At 30.8% G+C, this 22,555-nt stretch overlaps 1 protein-coding gene across 12 annotated transcripts in view; it reads left to right on the forward strand.

Annotated features, from left to right (window-relative positions):
* Positions 1-22,555, forward strand: part of LOC148627127 (neuroglian-like) — a 101,467-nt gene that overhangs the window by 49,139 nt on the left and 29,773 nt on the right. The window contains exon 1 of one of the 12 annotated variants that reach the window (XM_088568055.1): positions 10,765-10,927. The exons of the other annotated variants lie outside the window; for them this stretch is intronic. The gene's annotated coding sequence lies outside the window, so the exon portion shown is untranslated. Of the gene's footprint in view, positions 1-10,764; positions 10,928-22,555 lie in introns of those variants that run through there. 12 annotated transcript variants of the gene reach the window in all.

A 22,555-nucleotide genomic window follows, 5' to 3' on the forward strand; every position in this document is an offset into this window, starting at 1 on the left:
TGTATTTAGTCAAATTTTTATGTGGTTTAAATTTGTAATATCCAAGCATAATCTTCAGTCCAGAAAGGTCTTTATACACACCAGTACAACTGTACTTCAATAGTAATACCATAGTGACTATAATCTCTGTATTGTTTTTTAGATGATCTGTACACTTTCAGTAAAAATTTTAGTCTTTATGCTAATTTTCCCTTGATTTCTTCTTAAGCTTGTGTTAATGTTGAAAACATGAAAGTAGAAATTTGAAATTATTAATACTGCAGATCAGTGAAATATTCTTCCTTTTTAGTTTTTATCTCACCTGGCCCAAAGGCCCATGTGAGGTTTTGTCTGCCTGTCATCAATGATTTTGTCATCATCAATTTTTCAAAGTTCTTCTTCTCTGAAACTACTATACCAATTAGGGGCAAACTTAGTATGAATATTCTGTAGTGTTCTGAATAGAACTGAAGTGTGGATTTTTGATGAGTCAAAAATATGGCAGCTGTTACTTAAATAGAACATAGGGATACAGACAGAAGTTTTTTCTCATATATCTCCAAAACCAGTAGGGTAAGCCAAATTCTGATGAGGTAAAAGTGTTCAGCATGATGAGATGGTGGTGAAATTTGTATGTAAATCTGTATAGCCATGTTCTAATTATTGCCCTTTTTTTACGTCTTTTTGCTATTTTAATGTGATTTAATGTGATTACAAAAATAGAAAGTTGCTTATCAGGACAGGTGAGCAATTCAGGCTCTTTAGAGCGTCTAGTTATTGTATAATTGAAATGAGAACTGTTATCATGAAAATAAAATTGAATTCAGAAAAAATGTGGAATATCAGATACAGCTACTATTGAAAGGTACAAAACTGTAGAACTGCTCATATTATATTTAAATCCTAGTTAATTGTTAAAGGAAATATATTTGTCATTATACCTGAATGTATTGACTTTTTCTAGGGATTCTCAATCATAGCTGTCTGTACCATATCAAATTATAATGATCAGGCAAATTTTTTTAATGATTATATGATATTTTCTTCTTTTTAATAATGTCACCAACCCTCTTTATTAAAAAAAAAATAATAAAAGTTGACTTTTTCTGTATTACAATCTACTTGGAATTTGAAAGACTGTTGTTATGAAGCCCTCAATACTTTAATCATTTATAGAGAGTAGAAATTTGCCTTGGAACACTTCATTACGCGACCTGATTATAAAAGATCTTTTTCCTCTCATTAGATATGACTGCCAGGCATTATTTGGCAATTTTTAACAGATCTCTAACATAATACTCTAATGATTCAACTTTTTTTCGACATCACTTCTAAATTTGATTAAAAAATCAACTATATTGGAATTCAATGGCTTTCAACAGCAAAGTTGATTGGAAGTGAATGTGTTTCATCTATTTGACGCAGACTTGGTGATCCAATCAATCGTGACAATGTAGATAAACAATTGTTTTTCCCTGGCTCTGATACTGTGAGGGTCTTAATGGTATTACCATGTTAAGAGTCACTGAATTCTTAGAGTTCACAACATTTTGTATGATTTGTTTATTTATTCTTCTTTTTTGTTCAGTTGTGTATTTTATTTTAATATAGGTTGTATTTTTAGATTTATATCAGTGCTTAGTTTTGTGCCCTTCGTTATTTTTTTTTTTTAACTATATTTTTAGTGCAATAAGAATTTGCCATTCACAGTTCAACTAATTAAAATCTGAACAATGTTTTCGAATGGCTTCTTTTCGTCAGATTTACTTTTTTTGGTACAATGCTGGTGAAATTTTAACATTATTGGAACTTATTTATAAGAATACTTCAAAGGGTTTTCATTAAATGAAATAATTTGTATTTCTTTTCTAAGGAGACTAAGTAAAAATCAAAATTCATTAAAAATCCTAGTAGAAAAGAGAGAACATCTTATTATGACAAATTGTTTATTCATCTGGTTTCATTTTGTTTTTTTATGTTAACGCAGTACTACTGTGTATTGTGTTATGAATTGTGGTTCTATGTTTTGTCTTTGTGACATTCTTTTATATGCATGAGGTATGACAGCTTGTTGGTACAATGTTTGAATCATGATGACAAGTCCATGTTAACATGATAAGTCATCATTTGTCCAATCTGAGTGGGTATAAAGTAGTCATACTGATCCATCATTGTGCTGCCAATCTTACCCATACTTCAATTTTATTTCAAAAGATTTTTAGTCCTGTACCATGTTTCAAGGAAAAACAAACTTTGTTTTATTCATACATGTATTCATTTTGACATACCAGATCATTTGAAGTTATAAATTTAAGAAATAAGTCTCATTTTTTTATTTAAAGTTTGGTGTTTGATAAAATGTGCAATTAAAAGATAACCATTAAGTTACTATTCTTTACTTCAAGTTGTTTTAACCCTGTACCAAGTTGTTTTAAGCCTGTACCAAGTTGTTTTAACCCTGTACCAAGTTGTTTTAACTCTGTACCAAGTTGTTTTAACCCTGTACCAAGTTATTTTAACCCTGTACCAAGTTTTTTTAACCCTGTACCAAGTTTCATGGAGTATTTAACTCTGCTTTCTTTCAAATTCTTGTTCAATTAAAATATTGACCAACAACTTCACAGTAAAACTTTTTGGATATCTTTAGTATTTCATTTTAATATTTTTATCGGACAATTTATCATGGTTTGGTTTTTGTCATGTTAGAAAGTTTGCTATTTTCAAGTATTTTTACAACCAATTTTCATGTGAGAATAACACAATTATTTATGAGTTTGAAAACATTAAATAAGTGGTAGTTTTTATGAAAAATGTAAACAACACCTTATTTTGATACTAAATCAATTTTAATGTGATGCAAAGATCTTAATCTAGTAAGTCATGCACATTGTTTAAACAAAATTGCTTGTTAGTCAAGTTTACATGTATAATAAACATTGGGAAAAAACTTCAATCAGTTAATTTTTGACATTTTGGGGAATATGAAATGGAATCCATAGATATCTACTTCAGATACTCTACTATAAGAGATGTTGTGTTGTACTGCCAAACTGATCAGTGCAGTATTACATCCTGATTAAACTCTTGTCTCTGTAAGGCCTCTGTTTAAATTCATTTAACCATGTAAAGATTGCACAGATTGAACAGTTTATTATAAATTACTTTTATAAAATATTGTAAACAAAATAAAGAGAAACTTAGTACAATATAAATCTAGGCTATGGTTTGAATGTTGCCACCAAGGATAAACTGACTGTAATTAAATGTAGTTTTTTGTGTCATCTTATGTAACAGTCAGATTAATTTTTTGAAATGTTAAGAAGACAATAATGGGAATCCCAGAAATCTTCAGGAAATCCATCCACAAATGGCAGATTAATATAAGGCTGTAAAGCTCAGTTGTTCATTATATGTTAGTCTGAGAATGATTTATGACAGAACTTTACATGCTGTTGTAGACTACCAGCTTGCTGAGAGTGGACTGGAAGGCAAGCTGGTAACAGACTGGAAGGCAAGCATTTGAAATTATCATGGTTCACATTTTACTTCCTAGTTCATAATTTTCCCAACTGAATAAAAAATTCACACTAAGTCTTAATTGTAACTAGGATTTAAATTTTTTTGCCAAATTTCTCAGTTACAAAGTAAACAAATAAATGGCACAGAGATAAAGGTTTCAAAATCTACATTTACTTGTAAGAGCAAGATTTGTATCTAATCTTCTCTATCAACCTGAAATAAGATAAAATGACTATTCTCATAGATTCATGTTACTGGTTGAATGATATGCTATAACTGATTCCTATCTATAATAATTGAAAAAAGAAACTCTGCACACTTTTCTAGAATGATATTTCTAAGACAAAGTTTTTTAGTTCAATATTTTAACATATTTATGTTTTTATTCCCGTTTCCTAAACACCCTGATTGAAATTGTCAAGATTAGGAATAAAAAAAAACAACTTTTTAACAAAATAAGATAGGTGGTGTGATTTCACAAATCTGATCTTGAAATATAGTATACATTTCTCAGTATCAGTGAGTATGAATTCTAACAAAAACATTTGATCCTCATTCTGTGGACAGTTTTACTATAAAGTTTTTTCATATTATAGGTAAAAAAAGTGTTATTTTTAATCTCAGAACCTGTAATTTACACAATTTTCAATTTATTCCAATAAATGATCTAACCTACTACTTTGTCATGTGAATAAATCCACTTTTAAGGATTTTATGTGCATTTGAAGATTTGTTCTTATTGAATTGAAACGGGAATGCACAGGTTCTTTTTTCCATTAGTATATAACATTGTCTTTAATTGTGCTAAATTTGATTTGAAGGTCTGATTGAATTTGACCATATTTATTGTGATGTAATAGTTAACAAGAATCTGTGGATTACAGGTAAACCATCTGTTGTAGGCCTCCAAGGTTATATAATCACAGTCAAAATGGAATATTTTATTTAGCTTTGAACAATTATTTTTCAAAAGAGAAACAATTTCAGAAAATAATCACTGTCCGTACAATAAGAACAGCCCTCAGCCATTGGAGTTCTATGTCAGAAATGAAGTATTATGAAGAATAAAACGATTTTAGATGAACTGTACAAACTAACAAATGTTTAAGTAATCGTAAAATCCTGATGATGAAAGAAAGTGATAATTAGATTTTACAAAAGTTCATTCTCCTTGATGGCCACAAAATATTTAAGTGAAAAAGTTTGATAATGACCATGTTGTCACACTTCTTGCTCATCTTTCTGAAATAACAATATAGAATCTGACTGTAATTTGGTTTGAGACCTGGCTTACTGATCCAAATGTTTATGATGTTGTGTGGTTCTTTTGGTTGCATTTCTTGTAAAAATCCTTCCCCAAACCTTGCATGTTTTATCTTTGAATTGTGTTACAACCAGATTTGTGGATTCAAATGTCTTGTTAACTAAATTGTTTCTACAAAGGAATGATATTGATTTGAAGTACAATTATATTTCCCAAATCCCAGGAGCATTTCTAAAATTTTCTCCTATTGAAGTGTTAGCTGTGTTTTATGAAATTAAGTTTCCAATTTTAAGATGATGCTATTTTTTCTTCCTTAAGAGGAGATCAATGTTTGTATGACCTGATTTTGAATATTTTATTAGTGAAGCAATTGGCATTGTTTGCAGAATTTGGCAACAAATGGTGCATGGGTGTGTTTTGAGTGTACAATGAAGAGAAGTTTGTTTGTATGTAAAATATAAGGGTTGTTCATTTGCTATGAATGAACCAAAACATACAAAATCTTTATTGAAGTGTTTCCAGCCAGAATGTCATTTGTAGGACCTTCATTCACCTGCTGTATTAGATGTTTTCTCCTGACAGAAAGATTGCTCTGGGTTACAGTAATAAATGGTTCATTTTAAGAGTGAATATTGCTATAATATCATTCCCCAACTCTGTGGTTATATGGTGATAAGTGTGTACTTTATTCATTCTTTTCCTCAGAGGTACCCATCTTTTATCAGTTACTCCTCCTACATCACTGAATGGAATTTAATGAAACTTTCACAGAATCCTTATTACATATTCCAATTGTGCACTTCTTATGTTAGGTAATGATCCAAATCAAATTTGAGGGTTTTGCATTAGGAAAATATGGACTTAGTCATTTATGAATATGAGGACACCAGTCTATTGTCCTTTACTCCACTTTATCACTGAATGGAATTTAATGAAACTTTCACAGAGTCTTCATTATATATTCCCGTTGTCAACCTCCAATTTTAGATTTTGAATTTAAGTTAGAGGTCAAAAGGTGCATGTTATCAAATTACGGAGCATCAGTTAGTGAGTGTTCCTCAGAGTGTTTCTGATTTTGTCTATTTTAGTAATTCTGGGCATAAGTAAATCAATATGCGCAAGAAAATTAATTTTACTTCATTTTTTTAGGTACTTTACACTTTCACTGTATATTAACTTTCCTAGACGTATTATAAGTTGCTGTTTTTTCTGTGCATGTCTAAGATTTTGTTTAAGAAGTCTGCTTTATGAAGAAAATATTTAATTTAAAAGCAGCAGAAAACTATGAAATGGTCGTTTAGTTTGCATGATCTCCACCTAACAGAACATTATTCTCATTATAATTACTTGGTTTCATGACACAACAAGGAAGATCTAGTCATTTATTTTTAAGACTGGGATGTGTACTTTTTAATTAGAATTCTCAAATAATCCACATATTCAAGCTGTGGGATGAGTTCCAATCAATAACTCCATCATAACCAAGTCATAAAAGTTCTTTTTTATTGGAAAGTAGAAATGTGGAGAAAATGTCAAGGATTTTTATACCAAGTGTATTGGCAGAACCTGTTCTTGTGCAATATAGAAAGTTGTTTACCTATATTATTTAGAAATAGTATAGAAAAATGGTTTTTTTTAGTAAACTTCAATTTCAGCAGATCCACAATAGCACAATTCAGTTCTTATGATTGTTACCTATGGTGCGGTCTTGATCTCAGGTCATGATCACATTTTTTACCTTTTTTTTGTTGATGTGAAAGTGGGATAAGTATCAAAGTAAGACACACTGCACTGGAATTGTTTCTATTGTCTTTAAATAAATTTGACCAGGTTCACATGCAAATGGTACTGTCAATATGTACAGGTCTGAAACTTTTGTTTAGTCATTATGACTCCAGTAATTCATTACTATAAGAAATCTCTCTCCAAGTTACATGTACATGTGAAAAATTACAAGAATGTCATCTTAGAGCCGGTACAGGGAGTAGAAGTTATTGCACTGGGATACAATACATGTACAATAGAAAATGTCATCAGTGAATTAAAACGTTTATGTCTAGGGGACATAATGATATGTTGTAGCATGCCAATATCAAAATAATTCATTCATAAAATGGTTTCTGCCATCAAATAAAAATTTTAATTTATGCTCATAAAAAATATGACACGATAATTGTAGGGTAGTTTAACAAAATGGTAAGATTGTAATTTGTCGCCTGGTGAGAGCTTCACACTATATAATTAACAGGCAACAGCTTAGTTCACAAAAGTAAAATACAAAATTGTTGTTCAATTAAAAAGTTGGGTATGTGCTATTTTAGTCTCTTTTTAATGAGATTTTGTATTTACTTATTGTGTGATTATTGCCAAGTATATATTTGATCAGTATAAAAGTACAATTTGTGGACAATTATTAAAAATTATTGATTGAGATAACATATTGTATAGATACTGTTCAGTAGTATTTTGCATGATTTACATTACTACCTCAGACCTGTGGTGTTATCATTGAATATAGATTGAAGATATGATTAAAACAGACTTGTCATCCAACTCTATGGAATAATTATCTACTAAATGGTTGTTGACACCTCTGAGGCATTGGTGGACAAGAAATCACATTGACCAATTAATCTTACATAGATAAGTTACATTGAGTTTGTTCAACCATAATGAAATTAGATCTATGATAATTCAAAGCAGAGAATTCAAATTAAAAATTTATATGTCATGATACAGCAAAAATATAACAGCCAACACATAATGAGAAAGTAAACAGTTGGGAATCTTTAATTGGAATTTGGTGTGAAGGCTTTTATCAGCAGTTATAACTTTCAAATGTTAGTCTTATAAAAATGTGTCATTCATCACATTTCTATCTGAAATCTAAGGAATGGTATAAAATATATAAAAGTGTTTATCTGAAAATTGTATTATGTAACAGCAAAACTGGTAAACTATAGAGTTTTATTTCTGTCTGTTGGTCCAATATTCAAACTGTCATGTTTAGGTTTGCATTAAACTTAGTACACATGTTCTATAACTTTAGATACAGACTTGGTACACATGTTAAGACTATGGAACTTGGAATAGAAATATTCTCATCCATGTTAGAACTGTCAAAGTCCAGTGCCCTAGACGACCAGCTAGATATCAACAGAACCTGATCCATAGACTTTATTAATTGACACACATGTATAGACTACACAACTTCTTTAGGTCAAAGAATTATGTGAACAATATTTTCTATATACTGACCAAATAATCCTGAATTAGGCTCATTCTATTGTTAAATGTGCCTATTCAAGAGTTGAAGTAGTGAATTGTGTATTTTGGTTGATTTATGATGATTGTGCTTTGGTGCAGTATTACCAAATACTTTCTTCTGAAGTAAATATTCTTTGAGCAGACCTCATTTCTCTTTCTTGCTGTTCAATTACTTGTAGTTAGAAATTAGACTGTCAGTCCTGTTGCTGAATCAAATCACATGTTTGCATTGGTTGACATTATAATTCATGACTATGTAAAGAAATTAACTCTGTTTTTTGCCTGCTTTGAATATAAACTGCAACCGAAGAAAGAGAAAAATATTTTCAGTGTTATCTGAGACATTCACTCTGCACAATGCACCGTTTCTAATTTAATTTTACATCCAATTTGCATGTGTCATGACATGAAAACCACAACTTTTTAAAGTTCATGGATGCTATTCTAAGAATATCTTCTTTTAAGAAATGGAAGAAAAAAGGAATAAATTGATATTGTGATGTAACCATTGACAGATTTAAACATTCCTTATGCCAATTTGATTAACTTTAGCCTTAAACAAAAGGAGTTATGTCAATTTTTTCTTGACTTGCAATACCCACATAATAGCAAGAACAAAGGGTTTGATACAATTATAATTAGACATCTCAATGTAGTTGCCTGATATTTTATTTTTTAATTTAATCGCAGTGTCATTAGTATGAAAGCAGGCCATTTTACACAATGTAGAGCTTCTTTAGGTGCAAAAGCTTCTATTTTCTGTTTTTTGTTGTTGTTGTTTTTTTATTTTTTAGAAAACTATGTTTTAAAACGGAACATTTTAAATGCTTTCTAATATAACCCTATTATATCCTGGTCATTGGCTTGGAAAGTTAAGAACCAAAACTTCTGTTTTACTCAAAGAAAGGTACTATGAATTCAGAAATGTTCCCTTCATTACTAATTGTGATTTTAGTGCAAATTGTGATACGAATTACTATTTTAGTTCAAAATGTTTTTAAGTACCAGTCCATATAAAATTCAGACACTGCCTGTGATACATGTAAGGTGGTTCATTGTGTATAAAAACCCATTGATCAGAGGATGCTTATTTGGTCTACATATGCTATATTTTTATGTCACAATAGTCCTTTCTGTACTTAGATCTGTACTTTTGAGAAAACTACTCTTTAACCTCCCACTAAAATTAACCAAATCAAACCAAATCAAGAACAATAACTCTTGCAAAGTGCTAATTTCATGTACAATCTATATAAATATTATCACAAAAACGCACCCCCAAATGAAAAACTAAGACTGATAATGTGATCTATAATGGTCTCTGAACAAGAAATAAAACTGAAATTGGTGGGTTTTTGACATTCATGAATCACCTCGTGTGTGATTGTTATAAAGACTGCTACTTAATTTTTGTATTTTTTAGAGAAATTTCACATTTATGTAATAGTATGTTCAAAAATTTATAATGTGAGTTTTAAAAGTTACTCTACCAGTGCACCTGGTCCATGCTCCCAGTTCTAGTGGAGACAGAGTTGCTCATTTACTTTTGTTACTTTGTATGTATTATTTTGGTTATTTTATGTTCTTTTTTTGTGTATGTCTGTTTTCCATGTCTGGTCTTTGTCCCTGGATTAAATTCTTCTGATTTCCATTAGAATCTTGGTTCCCTTGATATCTCTTTTAAAAATTGTGATCGCAACATTTTTTTTTTTAATTTACAGTAGTAAGTTTTCAAAACTTAATGAAAGTTATTGACAACCTAAAGTGATTTAGAAAACCCCTATTTTTTATCCCTACAAATGAAAGTTGGTAGGTTTAAAGGGATCACCTTGTCTAACTTTCACTCCTAAACCATTCAAAGGACTTTAATGAAATTTTATATGAAGATACTTAGACACCATATATCTATGTTCATGATGTAGGACCATTATTCCATGGTCCTTTCAAAGGGAAATAATCAAATTTCAGGGTTTTACATGTTGCTTGCAGGGATATTGTTGAGCTATTTCACATTGCTAGTTTTCTTTTCTGTTATGCATTTCTATTTTTTTACAGTGTTCAGTGGCTTTAGTAAAGGATGTTATAGTACTCTATTAGTTTCAAGTCATTTTTCTGATCAAGAGAAATATTTTACTTTCAACTTTCCACTCAATAATCTCTTAGTACTTTGTTGCTCTGATTTATATGGTATCTATAAACCCAGGATCAAACATGGAAATTAATTTTCTTTACTACACTTTCTGGCCTTACTTTGATTTGGTTTGACATTATGACAGCTACCTATTTACTCCCTTGTGATGATGGATAGATAGAGGCAGGCTTTTCCTGTTTGTGCCATTACTTTGTTCATCACAATGATTTTCAATACTAAATTCTATCCATATATCCTACCTGATAAGGTATAGTCTATTCTCCTTACTTAAACATGGACATAAATTGTATTTTTGCCTGTCACAATAACATTTTTATGACAGAAATGATCCTTATCATCCCAGATCCTGAAAGTTTTCCTTTGAAGTTAATTTTATGAGTATTGATGCTAGCATCGATTTTGTTGGAAATGTTCATCCACAATTTATATGCGTAGATTAATGGGTGTAGTAAAATATATATCAAAATTTACCTGTTCTCACCTACACTTAAAACGGTTATTAAAAGTACGTCAAGGTATAAAAATTATCAATAAATGAGAATATATGATACTGTTGTGTATTTTTGAGGCCTGAGATTAGACAATCTTTGTTGGAATAGCTACATTTATTTGATTTAGAATCAATCTGTGAATGTTGCTGACTTTTCATTGCTTGGAGTTTTATACTTCATTTCTCTCAATTGTAATTTGAGATGGAGATGTGAGTTGGTCTGCCTTTTGTATTCTTCTGGGACAAGTTAGAAAGGGTATGAAACTGTTAGCACTTTTAAAAAGTACTTCCTTGCCATGTTTTGGTTTGAAAGGAATTCTTTTGACTACCTGTTATAAGGAAATGATTCATATTTTGTGAAAAATTGACCCTTGTAACGGTAATACAATATTAGAATGATTTTTTTTTTAAATTGCAGAGTACTTGTACTTTTAATTGAATCCTATATAAATCTGCTGAATTAACAAAAAAGGCTGTAATTAGAATCTGGTAAGGAAATGTTTTATTTGATTTTAATGCCTTAAATAGAATGGATATTGATGCATTTAACCACTACTTATCTTCATTAAGAAGAGCAGTAAAGTATGGTGCACATCTAATCATTATATTATAGTAGGAGTAAAACCACCTGGTTCCTTCAGTGTGTAGGCTGCTTTATTCTGCTAAATTAAAATTTATCCAATTATATAACTTATAAATAGTACGACTCAGATAGGAAGTTGTGAGTGAAGCACTGATTTTTGGATTACCAAGATTTAGACAGGTGTTTGGATTACCAAGTTTTAGACAGGTGTTTGGGTTACCATGGTTTAGAATATATTTAAAATTGTATGAAGGGAATTTAAAAATTGTCTGGTTTAAAAAGATTTTCAGATTTTTAGGGTTCAGTTTAGACAGGTTTTGCAGTAAAAAAGAAAATTGAAATTCAGGTTTTTCTTTTCTTCAGTACAAGAAGGACATTGTTATGGTTAATCTTTCTTGTAATACTCCTTAGTATCAATGTTTACATTAGTTTTTACATGGGTTGGAAATAGTTGCAGGATGAAGAATGAAATGCGATAATTTTTAGGTCAATAAATGAGATGCATAACTAAACTAAACATATAGAAATGAGTAATTTATTGAGTGCATAAATTACATTGTCATTACTCTTTGATATAAGAAAGAAAAATCATAAATGATTTAACTTGATTTAATTGGTAACTTTTTAAACTTCAAAATTTTCATACTTCATCATATGATTGTTAAATATTGACTAATATTATGTCTTGTGCACCGAAATCTGATATTCATGTGACCACTGATATTCATGTGACCACATGGAACATACACTAATAGAATGTCTGGAAATTATGTAATCAATACCATGATAATTTGCCAAAATGCAGTGCAATTTTCTAAATGGTTTAAGCAATCAAGTTGCGAAGAAAAAGCATCAAATTTCATTTTCATGTATTGTTGAAGAATTCGTGAACTTGTTCACATTGATCTGGTCAAATCAATATTCCTCTCTCTGTCTTTTACATTTGTCATTTATAGATTTTATATCCAGAGAATTTCCCTCTTTTATGTCTTGGAATGTGGTTTTTTATGATGATAATTAAGGTTTTGTTAAAAAAGATTAGTTTAACCTTTTTTCTGTTGTTCCAGCTATCACTTTGACAGAACGGCAGATGGTTTGAAGCCATCTTTTTAATGAAAGCCCTTGTGTATTCGAATACCTCGAATTGGATTAAAACATTGTAGTTATGTTGTCAATGATTATCCAAAAATTCTGCAAGGTTCTGTGAAACAGGCCTTTCCATGTGTTGTCTATAATTATGTAATAAAGACCTGAAACATGACAAGGAAATAACATTTTAAAGTGGTTTTGTCCCAGAATTATCATTCTCTTTCTAAGTTTTAGGGAAGGAAGTTTTATATCGACCTTCTTATTCTAATCAACGACCACCTCAGACTTCCTGTAGAAATGTCTTGACTATGACAAACATACTGAGTAAAGACTGTACAGCAATGAACTGTGAAATGTCATCATAGTATCAAGAATCCATTAGATTTTAGTACCGCCAGTTCACTTCCTGTCACATGGATATCTACTGATTTGGACTAATTGAAGTACCGCAACAAACAGTTACGATCCATTAGACTTTCGACAAAGTTTTCATGTTAGTGATGGCTTCAGGAAGATGTTGTGGTATATCTCTCCATTAGTGAAAAGTGTCTTTTTGTAGCTTTTTGTAATGTTAGCTATGTTTTTACTTATATTGCTGTTTTTATCATCACTTATGTTAGCTCATTTCTTGCCACTACTTAGGTTGATAGCCATTTAAATACCACCAGAACATGTTGGTTCATCAGCTTGGTTTTAGTATAGGGTTTAGCTTCATTTTACTGCTCTGTTTCTGTTTTATAGTCAGTGACTGATATTAGGGATGATCATGAAAATAGAATCTCAATATTTGAGTTCCATTAAGCTATCAAAAGGCTTGACATATAAAGTTTTTTGCAGTTAATACACCATTGGAACTATTTTATTGGTAAATTTTATATTGTTATGAAAGCGTTCATACATCTTGTAGGTTTCTGGAAAGATTATAACCTAGTTTTAAGCTTGTCTGTCTGAAAAGTCAAATGTTTTATGAGTTTTGTGGCAGGATAATATACAGGTGTATACAATGTCTCGTGGATGATTAGATAATCCTGTTGTATCTTTACCATTTGAATTGCCTCCTACATCTTCATATTGATAGTTAAAAAAGTCTTTTCAAAAATATTTTGTAATATGCCGAAGACTATCAAATTACTTTGATGCCTTAAAGCTGCAAAGACAGTCTGATTGGTGTTTTTAAAGTTATTCAAAACCAAATTAGAAGTTTTTTCTCGAGTGCTTTCCTAGACTGCTCATAGATCTTAAGGCAATACAGCAAACTGTGAAATTAAGTCCAATGTGTATATGTCAGGAAAGCTTGACAAAGTGATGGCTGAAAAGAAAAGTAATGAAAAATACATCCCAATGAACAGCTTATAAACCATTAAAACACTAATTTAAATCGGAAAGAGAAGAAGAATGTCTGTTTCATCAAGATTTGTTTGTCTAGAGCACCAACACTTTAGCTGTCAGACTAGCTATTCATTTCAACTTTTTAAGGATTAATTTTTTTCCTTAAGGAGAAAAATGAAGTGATGTTTGATTAAGATAAAGAATGTCTGTATAAGTACAAGAAGTGGCTTTAGAAAGCCTATTTTATCACTAAGTTTTGCTGTTTTTGGTCCTTCTTTCTTGTTGTGATGACAGAGGTCTTATCACTTAACATTTGACCTCTAATGAGAGAAGTTGATACATTTGTATTTATTGAGACCTTTAAATGTTGGCTCCATTCATTGAAAAGAAGGGATCTGTTTATGTGTACTGGTCGGTATTGAGACCAGTCAAAGAGGATATTTGTTTTACTTTGTAGTAACCTACAGTAAATACAAGTATATAGGGATGCAGAGAATTTAAACTTATATGATTTTTGACCTTTTTTTAGCTAATACAAATGTGTTTGTACTGCATTTTTATATATTAGAAATTCTGCTTTCTGCACTGGTTTGTATGTGCTAAGTTAATGGGGAACTAGTTGAAACAGCAAACATGCAGTCATTATTTGTCTACAATAATACCCCATAATGTTGCACATTTTATTTTCCTAATATCCTTGATTTGCCCCAGGTTTGCCCCTTGTTTGCCCCTCTCCCTTTGAGCAATAGAATGATACTAACAAATCAGCCACGAGTCTGAAGTACAATCAGGGAAATACCAAGCCTTAAAGTCTGCATGATTAGAAAGTATTCAGTAATATAATTAATTTTATGCAATTTTATTTACAATGTCTTATTTGAGAAATGAAGTTATGCAATTTATTTCTGAATAGTTACAAGATAATGGCACAATATTGTTACTATTTAGAACTTACATAACTATAAGATTTTGATGAAATCATGACTAAAAAGTTGTAGGAAGTATGGAGTCTGGTTGTAGTATAACCAACTTTAATCGTACTGTAAAGTGTTCATTAGACATGAAGAGATGCCTTAAAGGGTTTTAATGCTACATGGCATTTGTATTATATTCTGTAGTATAGACAATTTTGTTTCAGTTTACATCATATTTTTCTGATTTTGTCAGTAAATGTGATTTTCCAGATTGAATACAATTGATTTGAGTATTGTTACTTTTTACAGTACTGTGAAAATTACTGGATTTGTTTGACTTTAATGGTTAGGTGTTTGATAAAATTAATTGAATTCAGATGAAATTCCTATGTTTACGACCATAAATGTCCTGTCGTTTGGAACAGTTGATCGAACTTTAATGCAGTAGCTGTAAATTTTATGTTGGTATTATTGAAAAATAGCATTAACACAAAGAAATTTATTTTCAAAAGATCTGTAATTGAAAAAAGGACTGTTGGAATTTGGAAATAAAATCCTTGATATCAGTGGGTGATTTTACATTAGTTTGACTATTTACTGGGACTATGATTAGCATAGGACAGCCCATTAACAAATGGCTCCGTATGGACTTAGAGTATTGATGTTGACCTGACCTCAGACCATGGCTTCATGTCAGTTTTTGTAGTTAGATTATTTTACCATTTTTCATAAGCTTCATATTACCAGAATACACATTAAGCAAAGCGCCTGCTGCACTATTATTATTTAAGGTCAATGGAATGGATTTATTTTATTAGATTGCACAGTTGACTCTTCAAAATACTGAATATTCATTAGATGATCAATATCTTTTTGACTTTTGAAAAGGCAATTAATGAGCAAGTTAATTAAAAGTCAATTGTGGAGACACAGGATATATCAATATTTGCTCTTCTTGTAGAGAAGATTTCAACCTTGAAAAATAGTTTAAAAGAGAAAAGTTTGAAGCTTGTTATAGCCTTCCCAATTCTCAGGCATTTCATCAGGTAATGGTCATTTGCCGATAATCATGAGAAGACCAACTCTGTTCTCTGAAGTTAACTGTTTAGCTGGCTGTAATACTTAAAAGACTTTGAGAGATCACTGTGTTTGTCAAACCAGAAAACATTTCTGACAGTAACATTTTGATAACAGCATATTTTCTATGGTGATAAGGATAGGTATAATGTTGTTGGTAATGAGATTCCTGATTCCTTAAGGCCATATTAACAGAGATAGCTTTGAAATCCATAACCTTTTTATATGTTGGTAATGTTAAAACATAGCCCTTACATGTCAGTAATGTGTCTTTGATTTAGTTATGATATGAATATCTCTATTGCTTTATCGATACATGTTGTAAAACTTGCCTAATTTGGGAGGAAGTTCTCCGCTGGAAGGAAATGTTATTACAATATATGTAACTCTTGGGATATCAACACAGAATATATCATGGTACATTGTATCTCACTTGACTCCCGTGGGATTTGTTCAGTCATTGTTGTTCTAGGACAGAGCTTTGATCAAGTTTTATGTTAAGAGCAGAGGAAGCAGATATCATTTGGTGATAAAAAATTAGCAATACTACTGGGAGGGTGGTAGAAAGATGTGTCAGGAACGTATATAGATGTAACAGAATAGTCTGTCTTATTAGCATAAATTGGCTCCGAACTTGTAACAGTGCTTGCTGGCATGAACACAATACTGTATAACATTGAATGTAACTATATAGTTATAAATGTGATTTTGTTATCTCAATCAATGATGCATAATATCACTAATTTAAACAGCTTGAAAATTTACATAGTTCAGTATTCTGAAATATTAGAAACAAACTTGGTAACAGAATATTTTCTAAGAATCATTAAATGCTGGATTTTCAGTAGAGATGAACCAGCTTTTATGGTCTTTCTAGATTTAATTATCATCTGATTTTGATATTTAATTCTGAGCATTGTTACTTCCAAGCCAATAGTAGTGGAATGGTTGCATGTTTTGTTTGGGAATTTAAAATGAACAGGAAGTTGGCTGATCCATGCTCATTGATTGTAATTCTTATTCCCAATTCATCATTATTACGCAAAATTACTGCTGAATGTTTTTGACAAGATTTTTTTTTACTCAAGAGTTCAGAACAGGAAACACTTCCAATGGACGCCACTCAGTTTAATAGCACAGCTGGTAACAGCATGTAAAGAGACGGCATTTATAGAACTAAGAGAATCTTATTATGAACTGGACAAGACTTCATCATACTGTATAATTGAAAGACATTTTTTATGGCCTCTACAAATCTTGAGAAAAATATTGATGTACATCAACGTTCTTTAAGAAAAGATTTTTCTATGGTCACAAAATGTTCTTTTAGAATAATTTTTGTCCATGGACATAAGATGGTGGGAATTTTTACAACTTTTATTAAAAAAAATTGTATGATCATTTCATTAAATCTTTTTATTTGAATGTAGATTTCGAATTGAACAATTGGCATTGCATCTCATTTGAACTGTTTTTTTTTTTAAATCTTTTCTTTGAAAATAAACTATTTCTGTTAGAATTTTTGGATGCAAATTTTTACACTAGACATCAGTCTGTAACTATGCAGACTTTTTATATTACGCTAGACTTCTTACAGTTAGGCCTGTGGAACAGGGTAATGTTGCTACAAGATTGAAGTCATCATTACAGAAGCTTTATGGTTGTCATTATAAACTTCTGGATTGTTATGATGTGTCCATCTCTCAGCGGGTGTTTCTAGAAAAGCAGAGGTTGTTTACCCTACCGGTGCAGCTGGTTCGTGCTCATAGTTTTTAGTTGCATCCTAGTTGCTTGTTTACTTTTGTTGCTTTGTACATAATATTTTGGGTATTTTTTATGTTTCTTGTTGTGTGTGTCTGTTTTCCCTGTCTGGCCTTTGTCTCTGGATTACATTCATTTGATTTCTGCTTGTGTCTTGGTTCCATGCTTACTGTTTTACTGTACTATATTAGTTACAGAAGTGACACAGACTTATAGCATTAAAGCATTGCTATAGATTTCATACTAATATAGAGAATTTATTCAACTTTTGAAAAGTCTGCAATTGCAAAGAGTAACAATTTCCTAAGCTGTGTGAAAAGTTATGGGGTGAAAAGGAGGAAAGGATGTAATGCCCATTTAACCCTATACTGAGTCTTAATTCATTCTAAGTTGTGACAGGTTAGTATTGAAATAGTGAGTTACGATAAAGTTTTGCCGTTACAGAGATGAAAAGCTGTGATTAAATAGCGAAGTCAGTATTGATCTTTGATACAGAAGCTTCTTCATATGGTGATTATAAACTGATAGATAATAGTGTAATTATTTCTGATAATAAAGTGTTGCAGAATTGAAATTAGAAATGGTTTTTTGGTTGAAGTCTGGAAAGCAGTTTTTTTTTAAATCGTGATATTTCATGTAATGAACTGTGTCAGAATGACATTAGCCAAGGTCATATCAAAGATTGTTTGCTAGTTTCATGAAAAGCTCATAGAATTACTGATAGTTGTTAAATATATTCCTTTAATTGCATTCTTTCCTGTCCCAGAAACCAATAAATGTTTTGAATTTTAAAGGCCATCATTTTTATTAAAAGATTCTGTATGCTCTGTAGAGAGGGATTTTATGTAGTAGGAAATTTATTATTGTCTCTTTTTTTTTTGTTTAACATTCACTTTCCTTTTTGATGACTGAATCGTGAAATTGATAAGCAATTGATTTAAATCTTCAAACAAACAAGAATCCTGTGTTTACAGACATTCTTCTGTATATATACAATGCTCACTGGAGCCATAAAATAGTGCATCAAACAGAACTACTAGACCAAGAAAGGAATGATATGGGTATTGATTTACATTATCTTGTCCTATTCTCACCAGTGTCTGAGACAAGATCAACCTTCCTCCTAAACAGTAATATCATATGGAATATCGACATGTAAACTAGATATTGATAATGGTTTGGTCTTCTCTTAGACAGAAACAAGATGATGGTCAAATTAAAAAAAATGTGATATGCCAACTAGACAACTAATCTTTAGTAAGGCTATTTAGCTCTCAGACAGGGTAAGAAGCCTGGTCAAAATCTGATTGGTCATGATATGTCAAAATCTGAATGGTCTATCCCATAGATAAATACAACAAGTCGATGGATAGGAAAATAGGAATATTCTTCAGTATTTCAATTATAGTAAACTCATATTTATAGAAAATCTTAAGCAAGGATGTGGAATACAGATTTTGGTTAAGTAAAGCACTGTATAATTGGAAAGTTAATTACAGCCACCACTATAGATGTGTCCCTAACTTGAACCATGTTGATTCTTCTTCAGACAAATTAAAAAGATGACATGTAAAAGCTATTGAGATAATAAGTAAGCAATGAGTCTGATAAAAATGTCATTTTTCTATAAACAGGAAAACTGGCATGCGATAAGTCATAAAAATTATAGATGTTTTTTTGTGTATAATGTGCATTTAGATGTTCCATGATATTCTAACAGGTACCAATCGTATAACTATTGCACATTCTGGTATGTTGTACATGTGTTTCAAGCAGTAACCTTTTGTCAAGGAAGAGTTCAAAATTAAAAAAAAAAATATATACAAAACCTACTATATCAAAATAGCATGCTAAATACAGACTTCATAATGAAATTAGAATGTGCAAGCTTGAACCAAATGGTTTTTTTAATTTTAAAATAAATGACTGGATTCTTGATTGCAATTTTATTCAAAGGCTAAAAAATGTTTTGTCTATTTTTCTCTTAATCTCTATATAATAGTGTACCACACACTGTTCATCCATCCATATATCATAGAAACACTTTCAGGTTTTTAATATTTTGAATTGTAGTGATTGCTTTAAGTGAAAAGGCAGTTGGTTGTCCATGTCTAAATCTTGTTTTAAAAAATTGTCATACAGTAGTGATTAGAAACTTGTGTTCTTAATTTACTGCAATAGCAAGATTGAAGTAAATTACAAAGAAGGCACTACAAATTTCGTAATATAGGGAAATAACTCTTTCTTCTGTGCATAGTTTAGTTGATTGGATAGGGAACTTTGAACATATATTATGAGTTATCCACTTTTAAAACAGAAATGTCATCATAATGAGTTTAACTATACATTGGAAAAAAAAATTGGTGGGATTTAATTTTGTCTGTGCTACCCATACTGTAGGATCTGCCTGCTTTCTACATGGACAATTTCTTAAATATATATATAATTTTTCAGTATGACTGATGCAATCAGAGAGATCCTGTTCAAGTAAGACTAAAAAATTCAACATTAGAAATGCAACTGTAAGCTCACTTGTTTCAGAGATTTTAACAATGTTTCCTGACAAGTTGCTCATTAAACTTATTTTTCTTTGATGATAATTTACATCTACTTTCATTATTTCTTGATAAAATTAACTGGGATAGCAGTTGAAAATAGAATCAGTCAGGTAATCACAAATAGATGTATGTGTTTCTGCCTTTTATTTTAAGTATTATTGCGACTTTGAATAGTAGGGGGAAAGGCTGTCCATTTAAACATTAATATGTTGTAACTAAATTTTGGACAGAATTCACATGCCCCTCATTTATAGTTAAACAGGCAAGGATCATTAAGGTTGCCACTTTATCCAAAGATGGAAGAAACGTTTATTTTTCTCTGACTTTTTTCATTCTATCTCTCTCAGTTGTAGCCAGTCTTTGTTATCTTTCTCACAGTAATGACTGAAGCAGGCCTAATTTGGTTAAACTTTTCTTGACCTACAAAATCAATTTTCAGATCAGGAAAGTCATCTTATTTCTTGTTGCATGCACCTTAAACTTTCCTTTTTTTATTGAATTGTCACCATTACAGGCAATTTCCTCAGTCAACTTGATTAATGACCATAAATCTGAGTCCTGACATTTCATTGGACATACATGGCTACTATGGAGAATTAACTCTGTCTTATGTCCAAGAATTATTCATCTAATTTCACAGGAACTTGATGAAGGAAGCTGTAATTAGATATAGATCACCACTGCATGTCTGTTTATAGATACAGAAAAAATCTCTTATTCAATTTACCCAAAAAAATTAGTTTTGTATATATTGATGAGTATGGAAGAAACAGGAAAAAATACTGGAAAAATTGTCATTTGACTGGCCATTGATTATTTGTCAAGTACAGAGAATCAGATGAATTTGTTCATTAGCCCTCTCTCTCTCTGATACCAAATTATCGTTTGCATTCATTTCATATGAATTTAGAACCACATTGTTAATACAAACTTTATTTTTTATCCTCGGTTTTTAATGAAATTGCCAAAATTAGTTAGCTGGTTGTCAGGGCTAATTCAAATAAATGGATCAGAATTAGAAATTTTGTCTTTGTCTCGCCCATTGAGTAACAAAACAGATTGTTGAAGATGCATTACTCAACATGGAGGAAATGATATTTGTTGATCTCTCATTATTTCTTCCAATTAGCGACTCATGAAAAAAAGAACAGGAATTTAACAATGAGCAGAGATAGCCAATGATGAATGTTTGGTAAGGATTAGTAACCATACAGAAGACAAACCATAATTACATTTTATAATTAAGATTATAACACATGACTTGATGGAATCTGAATCCATCAAGTGAAAGTGGCGTTGCCAGTTTGGAAAGATGCAAGTGTCAACGGCAATGAATTTGTGACCAAGATATGGAATGAGTCACTGGGATCCTAACAGAATTTCGATGTCCTGTCATATTGTGATATGTCAGGCTTGTCAAATCAACAGATATTAATTTATGGGTAGTAGAGAGCCAAATGTATTATTTCTAACAATTAGTCCAGTCATTTCTGGAAATTGCATATTGGAAAGAAAAATCATTTTCAGTATTTTTATTGGATTAGACATGTGAATTATCCTATTCTCAGCCAAGTTATGGTGTTATATGCTTTACATGTTGACACCCCTTTGGTAAGATATGTCCTGTATATGAATATATATGATTGATTGTTGGGGTTTAACGCCCGAACAGCAATATTTCAGCTATATTCAGGTGATGTATATGAATAAAATGGTGTTATATCCCCTTGTTGATGTTAGAATGGTGTTATATCCCCTTGTTGGTGTTAGAACTGTCGAATATAAAGTGGTTTGTCTCTGTATATATGGGAACATCTACATTTTTATTATAATCAGATTTTTTTCCATTTGATGGTTTTTTTTTAATGTTTGAAATGAATTTATTAACTGACTATTAAACTCTTTATGGCATATGACATGTTTCTGTTCTATTGTCTGACTTTCTTTTATTTTATTTATGTTTTTCTTATTTAGAAAATAAATTCAACAAAAGCTCAGAAATAAAATTATACTATTATTTACAGGCTGAGATTACAGCAGATGTATTCATTGTTTTGTTGAATTCAGAGAGAATGGAACTTTCTCTTTGTATGGTCAAACCACAACAGTTAATTAATGACTCTTCTTGTTGCTCTGATCAACTGTAAACATCGATCTTTTCAGAGTTTGATAGAAATTTAACCTTTCAAAAAGGTTATGAATATTTTAGAATCTGCTTAAGTGCAATAATAGAGCAGACAAATGGAATTAACTGGGAGAAAAATTAAATGCTTTGACAATAGCACTTAAACAATTGAAATCAATAATCTGTCATCTTGTCACTTGACTTTCATGGATAAAAAGATGTTTTCCACCCAGTAGCTGGATTCCATCAGTTAGTGCTTAAAACAGGAAATGGATGTGTAGTAGAAATCTCTGATACATGGATGAATTATTTGCTTTGTTATTGTTGCTGATTTGTTAAATGATATTCATCCATCACTGGACTTTTCTTTTTAGTCTTGAAATATTGCACGCTTCTCCAAAAGTTGCCATAGATCAACTGTAACATAGTTAAATTTATGGAAGATAGG

The sequence above is a fragment of the Perna viridis genome, chromosome 1 (assembly GCF_037379345.1).
Source record: "Perna viridis isolate PV_CMFRI_1.1 ecotype Kerala chromosome 1, ASM3737934v1, whole genome shotgun sequence".
Classification (NCBI taxonomy): domain Eukaryota; kingdom Metazoa; phylum Mollusca; class Bivalvia; order Mytilida; family Mytilidae; genus Perna; species Perna viridis.